At 43.5% G+C, this 23245-nt stretch overlaps 1 pseudogene; it reads right to left on the reverse strand.

Moving 5' to 3' along the window:
• Positions 1 to 1313: 1313 nt before the first annotated feature.
• On the reverse strand, positions 1314 to 1431 carry LOC124620432 (annotated as a pseudogene).
• Between the last annotated feature and the right edge of the window lie 21814 nt (positions 1432 to 23245).

A 23245-nucleotide genomic window follows, 5' to 3' on the forward strand; every position in this document is an offset into this window, starting at 1 on the left:
GCTACAACGAAGGCAATCATGCTGATTGATGTCCCCCTGAGGGCTGAGGAACATTTACTCGAAACATTTTGTAGTTTGCATCTGGACAAACAGTTACTTAGGGTGGTCAAGATAAATGGGAGACCTTGTATACTCCGTTAGCCAACAAGCGGTGTGTCGCGGAGGGCACTATTCGCGCCAAAGTCATATTTGCCCTCCACTGTTCCCCTCGCGGATCGCACTGTCTGAACGCCTCAGTACGAGCTCTAATTTCCCATATCTTTGAATGGTGATCATTGCGCGATTTGAAAGTTGGTGGTAATAATATATGCTATACATCCTCGGTGAAGATCGGATTTTGGAATTTAGTGAGCAGTTCCGTCCGTTTAGCGCGTCGTCTATCTGCAAGTGTGTCCCTTTCAGTTATGCCTGTTCAGGCCTGTTTCAGTTGGTGAGAGCAGATGTTAGAGGTCGAGTGTAGCGCAGACCTCATGAAGCCATGGACCCAAGTTGTGGCCATGTCATCGGGCCACAATGGTTCGCGATTGGTTTGAAGAATATTCTGGGCAATTCGAGCGAATTATTGGGCCGCTAAGCTCGCCCGACGTGAATGCCAACCACAATTTGTGGGACATAATCGAGAGGTCAGTTCGTGCACATAATCCTGCACCGGCAACACTTTGGAAATTATGGACGGCAGTAGAGACAGCATGGCTCAGTATTTCTGCAGGGGACTTCGAACAACTTGTTGAGTCCAGGTTACATCTGACAAAAAGATAAAAAGATGTCCCACACGCTATCAGGACTTTTGCCACCATAGTGTATTGGGGGTGTGGTCTCTTTGGATTCGGAAATGTTCGAACTATCCGAAAAAAGTACTGTATATACACAAAATATAGAAATACAGGTACTGTATAGGATTAGCAGCCACACTGCAATGTAACGTAGCGATACGAGGATGTGGCAATGTAGCATGGCAAGGAAATGGCAATGTTGCCTTTACCGCACACATTACTCTACAGCAATACAAATACGTAGCCAATCTTATACGGTAGAGTTGCTATCTTTTTCAGAGGAATTAAGGACAGTTTATCGGACTGCTGTTAGGGGATATTCTACGTATAGTGGCAGCCACTCCGTCTTCAGGCCGCAAGTGGCCCATCGGTACCATCCGACTGCTGTGTCCATCCTCAGCTCAGGATGCGGATAGGAGGGGGAAGGGGTCAGCACACTGCTCTCCCGATCGTTATGATGGTTTTATTTGACCGGAGCCGTTACTTTTCAGTCGAGTAGCTCCTCAATTGGCATCACGAGGCTGAGTGCACCCCGAAAAATGGCAACAGCGCATGGCGGCCCGGATGGTCACCCATCTAAGTGCCGGCCACGCCCGACAGCGCTTAACTTCGGTGATCTGACGGGAACCGGTGTATCCACTGCGGCAAGGCAGTTGCCCATTCTACGTATAGTATGGAGAATAAATTGGATTGACCTACACAGTATTGTGTTCATGTTGCTAGTTCATAAATTAACACTGTACACATAAAACGGATTTTATACCGTATAGTACAGCACAATGTCAGGCAAACGATACATAGTTCCTGTATATTAAAAGAAAAACTGTAACTGCTTAAGCGTCTTGACAATGGAGAAAGTGCTACAAAATTCGCTGTTGAATTTCGTTTCGGGACAGTCACTATCAATGACTAGGAAAAAAGTCGGAGGAAAAGTGGAAGCTTCTGCGATACAGCTAGTGAGAAAACTTTGGGACAAAGCGACGACTCCAACGTGTCATCGTAAGATAAAACTGACGATGCGACTTTCTTGTGGTTTGCTCAGAAAAGACAAAAAGGCGTTCCTGATAGCGGTACATTTATTCAAGAAAAGGTTCTGCAACTGAACAAACATATTAATGGTGATCCAACATTTATTGCTAGCAATCGATGGTTAGGCCATTCGAAGAAAAAACACGAGGTACGTCAATTAACGATAAGTGGAGAAAAATTATCAGCCAATGTTGCCGCCACAGATGCATTCTTGCTTGAGTTTGCTGACTTGATATCTTCAGAAAATTACTAACGAGCTTATGACGCTCACCAGACTGGAGTGAATTTCTAATAATTCCCTACGAAAGATCTAATTCGAAAAGATTGCCGCTGCACTAGGTTTTAAAATGAATAAACAACGCCTTACTATTTAAGTCTGTAGCAAAGCCGTGGCAACACACAAATTACCGCTAATGGTAGCTTAACTGAAGTCCTAAAAGACATAAATGTCAACGCTCTCCATTTTTATTACAAAAAGGAAAGTAGAACTCGGATGACCCGTGTTCCGTTTAGAGAGTGGTTAGAGAAACAATTTGTTCTCTCTGTTAGAAAGTTCAATACACAAAATGAACTGCTACCTCGAGCTCTGTTTTTGATTGGCAATGTTCCATCTGATCCTTCACAAATGCAGCTAGTCGATGGAGACATCAAAGCATTTTTTTGCCACCAAATGTAACTTCTTTCTTGCAGCCATTGGATCAAGGTGTGTTACAAAGCCTGAAGCTGAATTACAGAAAAAAGTCTCTGTGACTTCTAAACGGAGGAGAGAATTGTTACATTTAGAAAAACTGAAAAACGTAACATTAAAGACGTCATCTACTGGCTAGTCAGGGCTTGGGGTAATTCGAAGAAACATTTAATACAAACATCGCGGAAGAAACTGTGGCCACGTCTCATATTTGGAGAAACCCCATCCACTCCGCTATCTGACAATAAGGATATCCTTGAGCTTATTTAAGAAATCCCGGATTGTGAGGATGCAGGGGAAATTGCCTTTAAGAATGGATATAAGTCGATAATGCTGGCCATTAAGAAATCAGTGACGAAGACATTGCCTCTATACTCCATAATCAACGTGATGACAATTCTAAGGACGAAGATATCGGAGGATAAGACATCTGTAAACATACTGAGTCATATTCTGACGCCTGCAGATGCCACTGAATTGGCATTACGCTACGTAGAACAGCAAACTGTTGCCACAGCAAATGACGTGATGCTCGTGCGACGCTGTCACAACATCACATCATCAAGCAGATTCAGTTCATTCCGGGAAAAGAAGATTATCGATTTTGGAAGCTACTGTAAGTGAAAATTGCGGTAGCGCTTTATAAACTTGTGATACAGTACTGCAGCTACCAGTGAAATAAACGTTTCATTCTGAAAAACTGTTTCAATAAAGCGTTTTTCAGTTCTACAGCATAATAAAATCTTTCTTTACACTAAAAATAAGGTTTCTACTAATTTTTATTCTATCCCGGATTTTTTTCGGATTATCCCAAATTTTGGATATGCGGAGTTCGAATCAGCGGGGTTCTATGGTACAATGAAGCAACAGAAAAGTGTCAGGAAAATAGAAGATAATGCTACATTTTGCAGACTATGTAGCGATTCGGCAGAAAGTAAAGTGGACGCAATTATAACGTGATATGGAGAAGAAATGCTGGGAGGATATGACATGTTATGTTAAAAAAGAATAATGAGAAAGCCGACCGCAGTGGCCACGCGATTCTAGGCGCTGCAGTCCGGAACCGCGCGACTGCTACGGTCGCAGGTTCGAATCCTGCCTCGGGCATGGATGTGTGTGATGTCCTTAGGTTAGTTAGGTTTAAGTAGTTCTAAGTTCTAGGGGACTGATGACCTCAGATGTTAAGTCCCGTAGTGCTCAGAGCCATTTGAACCATTTTTGAACCAATAATGAGAAATAAATATGATAATGTCGAAGTATTTGTACGCCTTAAGACGCCTCCAGTACAAACATTCAGTATCGCTTGTGTTTCCCTCCTAGTTTCTTTCCGAACAGTCAAACGTAGGGCAATCCTTCTGACTTGGAACAAGCTGGAGATACAGGTTCATATCCTGCTCTGGCGCGAATCTTCAGTTCTCGCGACCAACAGGGGATGCTGAACTCATACAGGGAAGGGCAGCAAGAATGGTCACATGTTTATTTGACCCTTGGGAAAAAGTCAGAGAGAAGCTGAACAACCTGAACTGGCAGAAACACAATACAGCAGCAATCTGAGCAGCAGTTGGAATCGCAGTGACAGAACGAACTGCTACAAAGCGATTACTTCAGGGATAGCACAGAGCCAGACGCCCTGTAGTATGCATCCCACTGACCACAAACCATCGCTATTTGCGACTTCAGTTGTGTCAAGCGGGAGCTCAGTAGAGATTTCATATGACAGCAGGAGCACTCTCGTGGTTATCCCACACACCCTGACTGCAAAGTTGTATGTCAACCTGGTGATTCGACCTGTTGTGCTGCTATTGATGGACAGCATTTCTGCGGTGTTTTTTTCCATCGGGATAGTGGTCACCAGCATGCCACTGTTGTAGCCCAACATGCTCTACAGGGTATCGACATGTTGCCTTGGATTGGTAGATAACCAGATCTCTTCTCATAACATGTAAGCTTTCACGGCTGGCGTCTTCATTAATTAAAACTTCCGAACTGAATTGCCGTGGTCCATATATAAAACTTCTTCTCCTCCCTGACGTTTCGTTGCCGACTGCAGGCAACATCTTCTGAGGTGAGTCGACGACTGGCTGCTAGGCGCTGGAGGTCCCACTTATATAGAACACTTAGATGGCGCCACCACTCGTCACGTGCTTTAGACTTTTGAAACTATCTCTGCCTAGTGCCATCTCTCTCGATTACAGGTAATCGATTGTCACTTCGTTGGTGCAAAGTCGACCGCCATATCTTGTCTAGTTTTAATCCTTCTTCTTTTCTATTAAAATTATTTCCGTGCTTGTAGATCTCTATAGCTTCTCTATACATGCGAGTATAATAATGTGAGGTCCTAGCTATCACGTTTGTCTCACTAAATTTTATTTCGTGATCACCGTCTTTGAAAACGTGTTCCGGTACAGCTGATTTCTCAATCTGTCCCAATCTACAGTTCCTTATGTGTTCCGTTAGGCGGGTACTAACACTCCTTTTAGTTGTTCCAATATAAACCATGCAGACGAAGCAGAGAGAGAAGCTTTGGCGCGCCCTCCCCGCCGCCCCGTGAATATTTACTTAGTAAGAAAATAAACGAATGGACCTGTATACATCTGCGCAAGAAAAAACACTGTACTATTTAAACTGCACTGAATATTTATTCTGTGCAGACAATAAGAAAACATTACGCATGTACATACAAACATAATGGTTGCCGGTACCTTCTTTGAAGAACCAAGTGAGTGCAAAAATTAAACAAATGCATTGCCTCATGGGTTTATACATCGTTGGATACTGGTAAAATAGGAACAGTTTTATGCTACGCGGAGCAGACAAGTCTTTCACATCCACACTAACACCAAGCAGAGGGAGGAAAAGGAATTAGAAGAACTACAACATGCAAATGAACACATGTAGTTCAGTAAGATTTGCTTCACTGGCCTAATGCCTATACCATGGAACTGAATGGAAATTACGACACGAAATGCTATTCAGAATGGAAACAGTGGCGCAGGAATGCACAGAAATGCGGATGTACCTAACATGGACCAGAAAAGAATCACGCGGCTGAACAAATTATCTTGCAAAATAAACCACGAACATACCCGATTTCCGAAGTAATAAAGACAGGAAACGAACAGATGACTACAAATATAAAATAAACTGCGATGCTAAAATAATCACAACCTTAAGCACATTGTAGCCTCAAGCGGTGGTGTAATCACCCAAAGCACTCACATCGGAAAATCAACAAAATATTACGATATGTGCAGAAATGCACGCAGGAAATAATACACACTCCAGTGGAACTTTAATTTGAAGCCTACCGACAAAGGGAAGAACTGGGGAATGTAGAGCTGAAGGCTCATTCGTCATTTTCTATTCGAGCATACGGTTCAGACCTTGCCGGCCGGAGTGGCCGGAATGGTTCTAGGCGCTTCAGTCTGAGACCGCGCAACCGCTACGGTCGCAGGTTCGAATCCTGCCTCGGGCATGGATGTGGTGACGTTCTTAGGTTAGTTAGGTTTAAGTAGTTCTAAGTTCTAGGGGACTGATGACCTCAACAGTTAAGTCCCATAGTGCTCAGAGCCATACGGTCCAAGTCACTCATGACCAGACGAAGAGAAAATATAAAACTTCTGAAAATCGTTTATTCTAATGAGAGGATTAACTGCATAAGAAAATTAATGCAAAGTAATTGCAGGAGGAAACAGATTCCGAGAGCTGAAGGCTCTCTAAGCCATATAGTAGCACATGGGATAGAACGAACAAAAGCACACGTACTAAAGCATAGAAATTACAGAACAGAAATGAAACTAAAGAGACAGAAGAATTAAGAACATAAGAAACGCCACCACGTGCACACTCATACTGAGAAACGAGAATACCAGCTTAAACCAGGCACATCGCACATCGCGTTTCTCAGTTTCGGGAGAACAAAACAACTGTCAATAAAAATCGAATGATTGCAAAGTTCTAAGAGTCCCGAAACTGAACAAACTATACCAAATGATTATTAAGGCCTGAAGATCTACAAGAAACAGATTAATATTTCAACTAGGCTGAAATCTGCACCGTCACAGCTACTGTATCTACGGCTGCAAACGAACTCCATCAGCAACTTCACCCACCAAAATCCCAGCGCAGAGCATCCTATCGAAATCGGGGTCTACTCAGGTAGCGAAAGTGGTTACAAAATATCCTTTGGCACTTGAGCACAATAGAGGGCCGACCAGAAGGAAGCAAATTTCTTTGACTCGCTTTAAACCTATACAAGAGTCGGCTAAACTGCCGCCGTAACAGACGCTAAGTTTAACCACAATCAAACACTATGAAAACACAATACACATTCACTCACTCCGTCATTCAAAGAGGATATGGATGGGATGGATACATAGACACACAATGTTAAGGATATACAGATTCTATATGGATCTACATACGTATGTGTAAAACATATGTAAAGTAGACACGGGTTGAACAGGCACGGTTTCAGAAAATGTATGAAATCATGGCTCATAGGAACATACTCACCTGCTGGCTTTTTCTACCACTCCGTTCCAAGGCAGCGGAAGTGTTAGGAGTTTCAAGAAGATTTATGCCGCGTACCGGGAAAATGGGAAAACAACATCTGCAAAGTCACAAAGCGGACGGAAGTGTGTGTTTGGTGATCGTGAAAGCCGATAATTGCAGAGGATTGTTGCGAAAAATTAGAGGTCGACGGTTGCAAAAGTCTCTGCAGAAATGTTTGGCGCACTCACGATCACCATCAGCACCGAAAAGACACCAAGTGTGCTCCATAGACAGGGAACTGCAAGGCGAGCTGCAATTACAAAACCACTCGTCAGTGGTGCAGATGCGTCTGACAAGAAAACGTGGTGCCAAACACATAAAAGCTATCGAGCAGTGAACGGAAGTCATTTGGTCGGATGAGTTTTGTTTCGTACTGTTTCTAACATCTGGCAGAGCATACATGCCAAAAGTGAAATGTGGTTGATGTTCGATTATGATTTGGGTAGCCATGTCTTGGTATTACATGGGCCGCATGGGTACTCTGCAGGGATGCATTACTGTCAAGGACTATGTGATCATATACGCTGGTAAGGTCCATCCGGTGGTACAATATTTATTCTGCAATGGTGAGGCTATGTTCCGAGACGACAGAACCCAGCTCGCATCGTCCAGTACTGATTTTGTGAGAACGATGACAAATAATGGCTTCTCCCTTGTTCACCACAGCCACCAGATCTGAATATTATCGAGCGTTTGTCGTCTCCTTTGGAGAGATGGGTGCGAAAACGCTGTCCACCTCCACCATCGTTACGTGAACTTGCCACTGTTTTGGAAGGAGAATTGTATCATATTCTCTCCAAAACCATACAAGACCCGCACTTATCCACTACGAGACGAGTCGAAGCCGTTTTTAATACCAACGGTTTTCCCATACCGTACTAGGCATGCCAATCTTTCGTCTTTTTGGTGTTCCCATGACTCTGCCCAAGTTGTGTGCATGGCTCTAGTGGAATGCTCATCTATCCAGTCTACACTTCTGCCATACGCGTCATCCACCAGAACAATCAATCGGCATACACTGCACACATCTTTAAATTAGACAACAGTTCCTTTGACTTTTGGCTATTTAATATGAAAAATAGTCAACTTACTTTTTAAAAAAAGGCTTACTTAGAAGCACTTTTTAATTGAAAATATTAACTTTAACTCTCAAGAGCATTTTAGTTTTGATGAATTTTAATTTAATGTTTACTGTTTGTAATGTTTCACGCACGTAGAACGTTTACTGGGGTGTGTTATACATCATTACAGAAAAGACTAAGGTGACGGTCCGGTAAAAGCGGATTTCCGTGTTCAGTACCCTTTCTAGCAAAGTTTTCATTTGTCATAACATATTGATTACCATCAAAGGTCTGCAGTTTCTAAGCGCTTTCACTGATGTCATCTCATGTCATTACATCTTCACTCATTTCATCCTCAGTTACTCCACTTAGTTCGAGGGAATTTAATTCGCTTGATACAGACAACTGCACACAATTTTCGTACCAAATGTCGCAGTGGGATACTGTGCGGAAAAGTCTCCAGACACATCTACACGATAATTCAAATGGGTCGGTGGCAGCTCCAGTTAAAAATTTTCTGGTAGGAGACGTCCCCAGCTGACGTTAAATGAACAGAATCGCGTAAAGCAAGCCTAAACTGTGGCACCAGCTGTCACAGTCGGATAAGAGCAGCACCTTGAGGCAAGACCAGGGGGCACGGAGACACGGCTTGCACGAGTAGGAAGTAGGAGCCCGGGAGGGGGGGATAGCAGGGCGATCGCCGAGGCGTTTGCCGCCTGCTGCAGATCTGGTTCCTCCGCGGCTGAGCCGGCGGGCTTTGCCGCTGTCCGGGGCCACCGTGAGCCTTACTGCCTATTTCGCAGAAATAACATTCGGTCCGCTTCCGAACACAAAACCCCGGCGCGCGAATAACGGGGCGGCGGGGAGGGCGTGCCAAAGCTTCTTTCGCTGCTTCGTCGGCGAGATCGGCGCCAGATGCTGTACAAATATTCCACGGATTGGGAATCAAAGACTTCGAGGAATGGGGGGAAGAACGCGTTGGTGGTTGGGAGGAGACGGCGTCCTGCTTCCGCACAACATCCAGGACGAGAGAAGAGAGGCACAAAAGTACGACCCTAGTGAGTGATATAATCTTATACTTTTCACAGGCATACTGAAAACAGTGGCAAATAATAGGTGGACTAACATCAAGAACAAAATTAACGTCAAGGAAGTAGGGACGACCTGAGGAGGCGAGAGAATGAAGAGATAAGGACAAAAAAAAAAAAAAAAAAATATGTACTGCTTAAGTCCATCATAATCACCGAGCAAGGTGGTGCAGGGTTAGCACAATGGGCTTGCGTTCGGGAGGACGACTGTTCACCCACCCAGATATAGGTTCCCGAAATTTCCCTAAATCGCTCCAGGCAGATATCGGGTTAGTTCCTTTCAATGGCCACAGCCAATTTCCTTCCCCATCCTTGACACAATCCCTGTCTGAGCTCCGCCTCCAACGAACTCGATGTCGAAGGGACGTTAAACCCAAACTTCCTTCCCTCCTTGCAATGTGATCATGCAAGCTGAGGGAACTCTAGTCGAGAAAAAGTTCACCTCGTGTAGCGTCAGTGTTCTCTTAGGGGTTCTAGGATCTAACGCGGTTTGGGATAGTGAGTACCCTAACGACAATGTATGTCTCTACAGTCACAGGAGTGGGTCGTCCAACGTTGATGCATACACCATAATTAAGAGCACCAGGTGCCTACAAGAAGTTTATAAGGCAGGCTCCAATGACAAACATAATTTTTGGCACAAATCTGAATAATTTATGAATACCAGAATGAAATTTTCACTCTGCAGCGGAGTGTGCGCTGATATGAAACTTCCTGGCAGATTAAAACTGTGTGCCCGACCGAGACTCGAACTCGGGACCTTTGCCTTTCGTGGGAAAGTGCTCTACCAACTGAGCTACCCAAGCACGACTCACGCCCCGTCCTCACAGCTTTACTTCTGCCAGTACCTCGTCTCCTACCTTCCAAACTTTACAGAAGCTCTCCTGCGAACATTGCAGAACTAGCACTCCTGGAAGAAAGGATACTGCGGGATATGGTTTAGCTACAGCCTTGGGGATGTTTCCAGAATGAGATTTTCACTCTGCAGCGGAGTGTGCGCTGATATGAAACTTCCTGGCAGATTAAAACTGTGTGCCCGACCGAGACTCGAACTCGGGACCTTTGCCTTTCGCGGGAAAGTGCTCTACCAATTGAACTACCCAAACACGACTCACACCCCGTCCCGAGTTCGAGTCTCGGCCTGGCACACAGTTTTAATCTGCCAGGAAGTTTCAATTTATGAATAGTTAGATAAATAAAATAAAATTCATGGAAATTCAGGGGAAACAAAATGATAAAGAATGCAATCAGTACAGTGGAGAACCTAAGTTAAGTGGTGTCTAATTTTCACTCATAGCACAAAAAGATATGATGGACTTACATAAATAAAATCATTAAATGCACTTAGGTTTCCACACTAAGGTTAAAGACATACGATCGTACCTAAGTGTAGTTACTATTGTGTGAAAATCGAATAAGATTTGCCAGATTCCGCCCTTAAATCAGTTACCTCCAAACTATAATTGACACGCAAGTCCTGCCTATGTGCATCGGAGACGCTGCTTCTCTGTCTACTAAAGATCACCATGAAACGGACGTGCACTCCCGCGACGTTAAAGTCTGCCAGTCGCAAGAAACATACGATGCTCGAAAGCAGCGTGAAAATGTCCAAGTCCGAAACCTCAAACATAAATCATCTGTAAAAATCTAGTGTTGAAACGGTGCAGCCGGATTGCCGCCCAGAGACCTTCGATCAACTGTTGACCACAGCCACACAGACTCACCACTAACTGTCCAAGCGAAAAGACTGACTCACCGAAAAAGACCACGAGGCGCAGCAGCAGCGCCAATTTAATATTTCATGAAATCTTACAAAATTGTGTTAAAATGACCATCATTGAAAATACATTTTTTTAAAAAACTAAACATATTGAAATGAGCATCGCCCTCTGCCTGTCCCGTTCTGACATTACAAAACGTTTAATGAAAACACAATATAGTGCCTTCACGAACAACTTACAACATAAGGAAATACCGTATATATTTCTACATACATCAGAGTCTCTTATCAGTCACAGTGCAATTTCTTGCTCGTTTAAATGGTGCTCTAGGTTTTTATATAGCACACTGAAAATTTGAATTATGGCCAATTCAACTGGTTGCCTGTTTCAATCATATTCTGTAATACTTAACTTGTCACAGAAATATCTTATACATAGAAACACAAATATATATAGTGCAAGGATAAAGGCATAGCTGTGTGTTAACACATACTGATGTCGTGATACAGTTGGTTGTGGAGTTCATTTATTTCTGGCCAATTTATTAGAGTGGTTTTAGTGGAAATTATCATCACTCTCGACCCAGTTATGTTTGAGACACACTACGACGGCATGCTGGAACGTAATGCCTCCGACTTTGTTACTCTGTAACTTTCCCACTGCGCAGATCCAAGTTGCAACCCTCTGCCGCTGGAGGGTTCCAAAATGTAGCGTGTAACCTGGCTGTTTGTAACGTAACTGTGTCGATGTGCCAGAGACCCTAAAAAAACTGAAAATACGAATCCGAAGGGTTCATCCACACATCGAGCAACCCCTCCTTCAGCATGACAACGTGACGACTGCTGCGACATCAGCAGCAATCCGACTTCTTGTCATCGATCATCCTCCACACAGTCCCGACTTGGCTACATCCGATTCTCATCTGCTCCCAAAACAAACGGAACGCGTTCAAGGACTCCACTCTGATAGTGATGATGTGGTGCAAGTAGAGTTGCGATTGTGGCTCTATTAACAAAGTCAAACACTGTGCAGTGACAGTATCAACAAGCTGGTCTCTCGTTGGGAGGAATGTGTTTGTCACCAGGATGACTCTGAAGATAAAAAAATATCTAGACGTGAAGAATAATTATGTAGAGATACTTAAAAAAACTGAAGAGCTGGAAGCGAGGTATAGCAATGCTAATGCAGTGAGCACTCAGCTACGATCTACTCTCTTCTGCAAGAAGGAAGTCAGTACCAAGACTAAGTTATCTGTGCACCGTTCAATCTTTCGACCAACTTTGCTGTACGGGAGCCAAATCTGGGTGGATTCAGGTTACCTTATCAATAAGGTTGAGGGTACGGATATGAAAGTAGCTTGGATGATTGCAGGTGCTAGTAGATGGGAACAATGGCAGGAGGGTGTCCACAATGAGGAAATCAAAGAAAAACTGGGAATGAACTCTATAGATGTAGCAGTCAGGGCGAACAGGCTTAGATGGTGGGGTCATGTTACACGCGTGGGAGAAGCAAGGTCACCCAAGAGACTCATGGGTTCAGCAGTAGAGGGTAGGAGGAGTCGGGGTAGACCAAGGAGAAGATGCCTGGATTCGGTTGAGAATGATTTTGAAGTAATAGGCTTAACATCACAAGAGGCACCAATGTTAGCACTGAATAGGGATCATGGAGGAATTTTATAAGGGGGACTATGCTCCAGACTGAACATTGAATGGCATAATCAGTCTTAAATGATGATGATGATAATGATGATGATACTGATGACAAAAAGACTTCAAGAGTTTTCACATAAAAAATCTGGAGGCATTATTTTCAGCATGCTCTCGTACGTTATTATTAGATATCAGAAACGGAGCGAGAGCAATTGCGATGTTGAGGGTTGGCTGCAATAGAAATTAAGGCGCTGCTGTTACGTCAGCGCTGTGGCAGCTTCCTTCCAGCTTGCTGTTATAAAACTGCACTGAGAAGGAGAAATGAACGTGTGACGGGGTCAAATGACCTGTAAAAAAGCTTTGTCTCGTGAGACGGTTTTCGACGTAAGACGAAAATTAAGTGATGCAGTGTATACAACTACAAATGTGCTTCATTAGAGGAAGAGTGATGTGTGGAAGAAGTTCGATGCTATAGTCTACTTTTGAGACGAAAAACCTATAAACTTCATCCAGTGAAAACAAAATAATTGTGTCCTTGCTCCTTCCAACTCCAACAAGAGAAAACATGTGCACTCCATAAAATGAACACTGGGAACTGAACAAGGTCACTGTTATGTCCCTGTGACCAAAAAGGGGGCTATATGGTGTAGTCTTTTGGTATAGATACTTGTGTTAATGGGTTAACAGCGATCTGCGTAGCTGATCATACGTTTCTGGAACTTTTACGGTGACTGCTATAACTTTATTTTAATAATTAATTACCATTTAGTGAATACACTTCATCCCCGTACTTAATTCTTGTACTGTGGTCACCTACTCGGTAACATGTTGAAAGTGTTTATATGCTAACGTAACTGTTAGACATTCTCCGAACGGACATTAAATATTAAAATGAAGTAAAAGCAGTCTTCAAAAAAGTTTTATACGTACACAAACATGCGAACACACATACGCACATTCAGATGCTTATATATACACGCCGCATAACAAAATTAAAATATAACTTTTTGAAACCTCGTAATTGTCTTCCACTGTAACGGGTAAGTTTTAAATTCGGTTCAAAGTTCTCTACAACTTTCCTCTGCGACGTCACCGTCTGTCTTGGCGACGCTTCAAACAGCAACGTGTCGACAAATGCGAAAAAAAGGCCACAGTTCAGAAGTTTATGTGAGCGGTAGGGCGGGTTAATAATATTACATTGGCGCCAGATTTCCCAAGAATTCTGCCCAACGGCACCGTGGATGAGTCACAAGATTGGAAGGTCATTACAACCCCTGTTACCCAGATTTCTCCCCTTCTCTTGATGCCTCTATGATGGAGGTCACAACCTCGACACCTAGCGTTGCAGTCACACAGTTTTCGTATGAGTGGCATTTCAGACATACCGCCGCCCGCTCAGAATTGACACGAAGAAGGCTCAGCGTGGGTCGCGAAGGGCATCGATGAAACCATCCCTTCCACTGGCGCTTTCATTACCACACACTTCGCTGTCGAAAGCGACAGTTTGCAGTGTGATGACCAAATGCACGACGTTCTTCACAAATAAGGCCGCTGCTGCCAACCCGTCAGTGTTTCAACCCTACTCTGTGCACATGGCGTGGCTGTGACTCCACTGAAAGTGATCTCACCCCTTTTGAGTGTAACGTGACAGCAATTCTTCTGTGCCGCATGGCGTGGAACCGCTGGAGACGGTTCAAAACCATTCGACAAAATCTGAACATGATCCAAAGCAGTAAAAGTGTTTTGTGCGTGTTCGTGCCTTCTTTTTCACGCCCTCCTGTGGCGTGTACACGGCAGGGCTCAACGTTGACACATGTATGAATAGAGTGGCGAAGTGTCTCTCAAAGACCACCTGGTTCGGCAACACACTCAATGCCATCCAAACACATTTTTTGAGTACGTTAAAAATGTGCTTGTCAGAAACTTCGACACCAGTTCGGCCTAGTGGCTGTTCCGACGCCTGATGGTTAGCCAACCCCTTTTGATATTGTTAGTTGAAGTTTACCTACCTTGGGCGCTACGGCAGCGGCGAGTACACATTTAAGTTGCTCAAGGAAGGTGCGTCGGTGACATGGAGAGAGTTCCCTAAGTGAGTGGTCTTAGAGGGACACTTTTTATTAAAGCACGTGTTAATATTCACCCCTCGAGTGATTACGCCACAGCATGGCGCGTAAAAGGAGTGACGAAAAAGGGTAAAAACGTTTAAATGCTACGGTGTAGGATATCAGACTTTTGCATCATTACAGAGAATCGTGGAAGGAATCTCTTAGCCCAATTTCAGACTTATGCGCCGCAATGGGAGACAATTACTGGTTTGTTGGATGTTGTATATGCCGGGAGGCCAGAAACAGTGTGAAAAGTTTGTAAGAGTGTCGCAGGGTATGTTGTGCTGAGAAATAATTGCTAAGAAAAAAATTCGAGACGTTTCGTCGTTACCGAGTTAATTAGCATCGAAGTTAACCAATCAGGATGTTGGAGCGCAATTTCAAGCGACCCTCCAGAGACTGTTGACGGACGTGTTCTTCGTTTCGTTTCCTTAAGCCGAACAAGAGAGCGATACAGAAATAGGACATGGGACAGTAGTAAGGACCGAACCCGAGCCAGAGGCTGGGCAGTCTCGTTCGTTGTTATCTACGCTATGAAAATAACTGACACTAACCTTACCTGGCGGGCCCCTTGAATTTGCGTGCGCAACGGCCTGACTGGCTAACTTCAATGCTAATTAACTCGGGTATGGTGCAACATATCGAATTTTTTCTTAGAAATTATTTCTCAGCAAAACCTATCCTGCAACGTTCTTACAAACTTTTTCGACTGTTTCTAAACGTCACACTCACTGCTAACGGGCCAGTCAATGTACTGATATAATACTGTACGGCTACATCGTATGAGGCGGAAAAGTCGTAAGTCATCGTTTACACCTGCGGACTCGTGCACACACTCTTCATCGTACGCTGGTACAGTCGACTTACTATGAGAGGGAATTTCCAACATTAAGAAACGCATTACTCAGCCACATGGAGAATGTCTCGCTGCATCAATGGAAGTGTTTGGCCACGCCTATAAAATGAGATATGAACCACAGAACAGGTGGCAGCAGCAGCGTTGAAGACGTAGTCAATAGAAAATGGTTCAAATGGCTCTGTGCACTACGGCACTTAACATCTGAGGTCATCAGTCCCCTGTAACTTAGAACTACTTCAACCTAACCAACCTAAGGACACCACACACATCCATGCCCGAGGCAGGATTCGACCCTGGGACCGTAGCGGTCGCGCGGTTCCAGACTGAAGCGCCTAGAACCGCTTGGCCACACCGGCCGGCCCGCGCAGTCGATAGAATCATCTTACTGACAGAGATATAAATGTATACATCAAACGAAGGGGGGTGAAAGCCAGAACGCGTCTTGGCAGAAACAAAACTACAAAATCAATGGATGCTTGCTGCAGTTTGTGAAGTAATAGAGAAACCCAGATTCAGCTTGTTGTACACTAGTTACGGACAGGTCGAAATGCTTTCACTAGCTACATTAGCGTGGAAAGTTGTATCAGACCAGTGTTTGGACTGAAGAGCACAATAAGACAAATGGAAACAACAACTAAACGCCTCTGCAACTTCTGTTGACAAAGAATTGTTGTCATACGGTGTTCGACTGTTTAATTATTCATTTCGAAAGCAAGCTGTAGAACATACGATCCACAGGTATGATGTTGCCGAAAAGAGCACGACAGCCGATAGGCGACAGTTGTGGAACAACAGTCTTTGCGCCTGGGCAATAGATTTAATTCCAGACCATTTTGGGTAGTCTCATGGAATGACAGTACAATATCTGGTCAAAAACATCCGGACATCTATTTGCGGATATTAATGTACGTCCACTCTATTCACCCTTCGCCTTTATGACGGACTGAAGTCTGCTGGGGACACTTTCAGTGAGGTGTCTGAATGTACGATGAGGAATGGCAGCACGTTATTCCTCAAGGCCCCGAAAGCAGAAAAGGTTTTGGACGCTGGGATCATCCCAAAGGGTTCGATACAGTTCAGGTCGGGACACTGGGCAGGGGAGCCCATTTAAGGAATGTCATTGTCCACGCAGCACTGCCTCACAGACGCTGCTATATATCAGGGTGCATTGTCATACTCATACGAACAGTTACTGTTTCTTGACTGTTCCTCTACTGTACACAGTACAGATCGCTGTGGAATGTGTTCATATCCTTGCACATTACACGAACCATGAAAAACACCCCCACTTCGTAATACCACCACATCAGTAACTCACAACTACCATTACACGTGGCGGCAGGTAATGTACGGCAGGCATTCGCAAAACCAAACCCCTAGCATCGGATTCTCCGGGGCTTAGCGTGATTCACCACTCCATATCACTCCTTTCCAATCATCCGCTATCCAGCAGCGTAGTACTTCACATCACCTAAAGTGACTACAGAAATTTACGAGTTGCGAAGAGCTGCTCAAACATGGTACCCTTTTCCTTTTAACTCCATACACTCAGTCGTTGTGCTATCTTGACCGTCAGTAGCACGTTGTGAACTCACGAGTCATCCCCTTCCTCCGATTTCACGTGATTTCTTATAACCACCCCCCACAATGCTCACATCAGGTGAAATGAACATGGCGGGGAAATGACACAAGTTGGGACTCACAGAGAGTGTTATCGATAATCTTTTTTCCTGCCTACCATTCATGACTGGAACAGGAAGGAGGGAAGTAAAGTCGTGCTCCAGTTATGTCCAAGCATACACGGCCGGTAGGTTTGCAGAGAATCGATACAGATATAGATGAACTGTAAGAATTATGCTAACGATTCTTATTAAACAGGTGTTGGCTCCATTTGCTGAGGCAGATTGTTTATTGGCGCTACTGGAAAGTAATATTCAGATTAGTCGATGACTGGAAGTCGTAAGAACGCTTGTCCGATAGCCGATGTATAAGACAATGTTCACATTGCGAGCGAAGGCAGACCTGCACGTGGTAACGTGATTCTGCCAACACCTGTTGCATTTCGTTCCACCCGCCCTTACATAAACGACTGCAATAGTTTCCCTAACACACCCCGACTCCATGGACACAGCGGGATGAATTTTGTGACTGTGTAGTACGAGTGCAGAGCACAATTACGTTAAATCTATCGATTTTGTGCGACAGTGGCTGCCACGCGTAGTTAAATAATCTCGCAAATGTTAGCCCCACTCGCGACCGATCTATTTCATTTAAAGCTCACGATGCATGGCTGATTCTGCGGGCCTATTCTCGATGCGGTACACGATTCATGATGATGGGGTTGTTTCAGCGTGTTCTTTCAGCCAGAAAATTGGAAGCAGCAGTAATTACTGCAATTTCACGTAGTGATCTGCGTCAGAGAGTGATTCCGACGCCGCTGTGCGCTGTACCACAGACCTTTTCTTAAAAAGACACAGCGGGATTGCACTGCTAAATTACAGCTCATCGGAACACGAGCTGGACGACAGTATTAATTTTGAGCCGCTGTTCAAACATTTTAACACACAGATGGCAATTGCCGGACTCATAAGACCGAGAGTAAAAAATACTAACGCGTGTTTGAGATCGTTCGTAAATTTCGTTCCAGTGATACTGGAACAAAACTGACACAGTAAAAAAGGTATTCAGTAGGAGGAAGAAACAGAGAACCAGTGAAATTTCGCCACAATTCATTCGTCGCTGACGCAAAGTCTGAAGCAAATAAACACTGCATCAAAGCGTATCACGTGAAACACCGACGGTACAGTGGATTTTAGAGCTGGCCCGTTTTAAGGTCCAAGCGACACAAGCGGCTGCTTCTGTTCAGTAGTTTAATTGTTTACAGTACCCAACATATGTAGTGGTTGTCAGTCAAGCCGTACATACATCAGTGCATTAAATGTAGAATGTTGTGCTCAGAAACGTTTTTACGTCCCTCTTCCTCCTGTCACTTACGCCCCTTTGACTCTCACTAATATCATGTATTGTTTGACCCACAACAAAGCAATACAATATTTTGTCGTATTTCCACGTATTACGTTAATCCACATACAATACTTTTATTGATTATACACATAACTGAGTGGCTAAGGCAAATGATTAATATTGTTACATACAGGAACATAAATTTCCAAGCAAGTTCTTAGCAGATGCACATGCAAATACTCTCATTTGATTTCATTACGGTAAATGGGTATTCCAAATCCCCCATAGAATCATCAGAAGACAACCCATCATTACGAGATTGTCTGCTTTACACCACACTTGCTGGTGATCTGTAGTGTTTGGAAACACATGTTTTTGATTTGTGCTTACGATTTGTAGAGTAGGGATAGTAAGTCGAGCCAGAAATCGAAGTAACTGCTGCAGATTGTGACATTTCTCTGTTATGGCAGGTTATGGTAGTATATTCAGCTATATTATCACTGAACTTCGGTGACCGAGGTTTCTTAGTCTTTAGTCTGTGTAATCAAAATTCATGTCAGCATTGAGGATAGGCTTATAAAACATTCCGTAAAGGGGTGCCCTGAAATTATGAACTTGTGCTCAGTGGTCTTCAGTATGTTTACTTTATACCTACAACCGAATCTGAATATTTTTTCTTTGTTCTTGTTCTGACCATTTCATTGTCACTAAAGGCAATCATCACGGACCAAGGAAGTTGTGAATACCTCAGTAAACCGTCACTATTAGCATTTCCACTTCCCTTTCTGTTCATTCTTTTTAATATGTTCAGCTTCTTGTAATCTAATGTTTTGAATGCAAAAACAGTTTCTAGTGTCTGTCAAATTCTAATGCATCAAATCAACTGATCACAACAGCTTACGAAACACATGGAACCAAAGGCACGTCCGTGTTCTTGCATCTCTTTGCATCTAAAGAGAATACACATTCCGTTAAGTATTTCTTCAAATTACAGTTAGGAAACAGTTAAGATCACTCGATACAACCCATACCACTTTGCCACCAGTTGTGTTCACCAGATTCTCTTGGTGTCCAACATATAAATGTGGTAGGAAGGGAGCCTCCTACCACCTAAAGTAGTTGCTGCTATGAAGTGTTTGCTTGCACACGGCAACTATGCAGCCTCGTCCCGTGGCCAAATAAGCTTAGGCAGCACTATCGAAAAAACGATAGCAACTCACTTCAGCAACAATGTACAATAATTTATTAACAGAAACTTTGTAGTGCTTAACTATACTATGATGATTGTGTGTGACACACAACAATTAAAGTCGCTCAAAAGAGGAAAGGCCGCTGGACCCGATGGGATAACAGTTCGATTTTACATAGAGTACGCGAAGGAACTTGCCCCATTCTTGTAACGGTGTACCGTAGGTCTCTAAAGGAGCGTGGCGTTCCAAAAGATTGGAAAAGCGCACAGATCATTCCCGTTTTCAAGAAGGGACGTCGAACAGATGTGCAGAACTATAGACCTATATCTCTAATGTCGATCAGTTGCAGAATTTTGGAATAGGTATTATGTTCGAGTTTAATGACTTTTCTGGAGACTAGAAATCTGCTCTGTAGGAATCAGCATGGGTTTCGAGAAAGACGATCGCGTGAAACCCAGCCCGCGCTATTCGTCCACGAGACTCAGACGGCCATAGACACGGGTTCCCAGGTAGATGCCGTGTTTCTTGACTTCAGCAAGGCGTTTGATACAGTTTCCCACAGTCGTTTAATGAACAAAGTAAGAGCATATGGACTATCAGACCAATTGTGTGATTGGATTGAAGAGTTCCTAGATAACAGAACGCAGCATGTCATACTCAATGGAGAGAAGTCTTCGGAAGTAAGAGTGATTTAGAATGTGCCGCAGGGAAGTGTCGTAGGATCGTTGCTATTCACAATATGCATAAATGACCTTGTGGATAACATTGACAGTTCACTGAGGCTTTTTGCGGATGATGCTGTAGTATATAGAGAGGTTGTAACAATGGAAAATTGTACTGAAATGCAGGATGATCTGCAGCCAATTGACGCATGGTGCAGTGCATGGCAATTGAATCTGAATGTGAACAAGTGTAATGTGCTGCGGATACGTAGAAAGAAAGTTCCTTTATCTTTTAGCCACAATATAGCAAGTCAGCAACTGGAAGTGGTTAATTCCATAAATTACATAAATTATCTGGGAGTAGGCATTAGGTGTGATTTAAAATGGAATGATCATATAAAGTTGATCGTATGTAAAGCAGATGTCAGACTGAGATTCATTCGAAGAATCCTAAGTAAATGCAATCCGAAAACAAAGGAAGTAGGTTACAGTACACTTGTTCTCCCACTGCTTGAATACTGCTCACCAGTGTGGGATCTGTACCAGATAGTGTTGATAGAAGAGATAGAGAAGACCGAACGGAGAGCAGCGCGCTTCGTTACAGGATCATTTAGTAAGAGCGAAAACGTTACGGAGATGACAGATAAACTCCAGTGGAAGACTCTGCAAGAGAGACGCTCAGTAGCTCGGTACGGGCTTTGTTGAAGTTTCGAGAACATACCTTCACCCCGAGTCAAGCAGCATATTGCTCCCTCCTACGTATATCTCGCGAAGAGACCATGAGGATAAGATCAGAGAGATTAGAGCCCGCACAGAGGCATACCGACAATCCTTCTTTCCACGAACAATACGAGACTGGAATAGAAGGGAGAACCGATAGAGGTATTCAAGGTACCCTCCGCCACATACCGTCAGGTGGCTTGCGGAGTATGGATGTAGATGTAGATGTAGACCGTAGTTCAATGTTCAGTTGCAGTGACATGTCTGTAAGTCCTGTCTAGTCCTGAATTCTGTGGACGACAATTACAATCTCTTGTAGAAAGTCCAGTTTGGCTCTTCCTGGTGGCGATTCCGATTTTTTTTGCTGTCTAGAGGTTCTGCTGATAGTGTGCGCAGTCTGTGCAGATGCTAACTCTTGAGTGCTGCCGAGTGCTTATATCCGCGTTTGATGGATGGATGTCCACATGGGAAAAATTTGAGTACGTATGGCGGGGGCATAAAACTAGGTCTTGCCTTGTGCGCTCTTTGTCAGAAGCTGGCCTTAACTCAGTTGCCCCTGAGTACTAGGCTGTTCGCTACTCTTCTTTGCATGGCTGTATTCCGTACCTTCGGAGAATACAGAAGTAATTCGCAATGAAAACTTCTTCCGAGTCAAATTTTCTAAAATTTAGCTACTTATTGCTGAGTTTTCTTCACATGTAGCATAAAACGTACGCCATTAAACAGTGTATAACGTATAACACGCAAATATAAAATTAGGTGACATTTGTTGTATTTCTGCCGTACTTTTTCCGATGGAAAGTAAAATATTTTGTAAAATTACAGATTTAAAAACTTCTATTATGAAATCAAAAAGTAACATAAATTTCATGTTTTTATTCTCTTTCTCAGCTTAACAGATAACACATTTTGATTACGCTAGAATAGTACAGTAAGTCTAGCTTTTTCTTCTTTCATTAACAGCTTTTAAAGGTGAAGGGAGCTAACTGTAATGAAACTGATTCGTTTCTTATTTTAATATTTAGGATTGTAATAAGGTTCAGAAATTTATTTCTGTTGTGGAATAATGTCTGTATGGGGCTAGTACGACTTTCGAAGGAAAACTAATGCAGTTCGACGAGCAATAGACATATATTTATTGTTAAAGATCCTGCTAAGCACCTAAGGAAAGGGGGCGGCAAATAATATGTCACTAGAGTAAAAAAATGTTCTCGACCCGACACTGTTTAAGAGAACGAGGACCACCTGTCTGACATCAACATAAAGTTCGTACAGTACATAGATCGCTTAATGAATAAATTACCCTATCCAATTGTAGCTGGCAGCTGCAAATAAGATTCTAAAAGATCGGCAAGGCACAGAAAAATATCCGTCGCTGCAATGATCGCAGGCAAAGGGAGCTGATTTTCTATGGAATTATTTTATGTGCGGTCGAACAATTACTGTGCCATTATCAACGGACATACACAAATACTCGTAATCACTCATTCTTATTAATCTTCGCTATACGCGTATCGGAGGTGATTTTACTTGAACTAACAAAACTCTGTCTGTCCATAAAGTTTTTGTTTTTAGACAATCTGGCAGCAGAAAACGAAAAGCGCACATATTCTTGCATGTAAACACACAGAGAACCAACACAGAAGTCTTAGGTAAAATTAGCCTCTGTGCAGCCTCCTTACGTTTTTACACTTGTTAGCTCCTGGTCACAACCTATTTTTGTTTTACTTGATAAATGCAAAATTCAGATCTCGGCGTTATGGCCCTGATGGGCTAATAGGCACCGACCGAAGGCCGTGTCACCCTCTGCCAATGGCGGCATGGGACGTCGAGTGGAGTGGCGTGCGGTCTGCGCACCGCTGTCGTGGCCGTCGTTGGCTTCCTTCCCCCTGGATCCGCTACTTCTTACTCAAGTAGCTGCTGGACTGGCACCACGAGGTAACCTGTGCAGAGCTTGCGACACACTACAAGCTTTGTTTCATCAAAATCCGATCACGAAAACAAAATCGAAATTTAAAGTTTTATCTAGAACCGTCGTTTCGCTAATCTCTTTCATAGGGTTTTCACATATAACCTATGCATGGGTTGGAGCACCGTACGGGTTTTATTTTATGGAAATCGGATCATTGAAAAAAAAAAAAAAAGATCGTAACTGAAAGTTTTATTGACATTAATACTATAA

The sequence above is a fragment of the Schistocerca americana genome, chromosome 6 (assembly GCF_021461395.2).
Source record: "Schistocerca americana isolate TAMUIC-IGC-003095 chromosome 6, iqSchAmer2.1, whole genome shotgun sequence".
Classification (NCBI taxonomy): domain Eukaryota; kingdom Metazoa; phylum Arthropoda; class Insecta; order Orthoptera; family Acrididae; genus Schistocerca; species Schistocerca americana.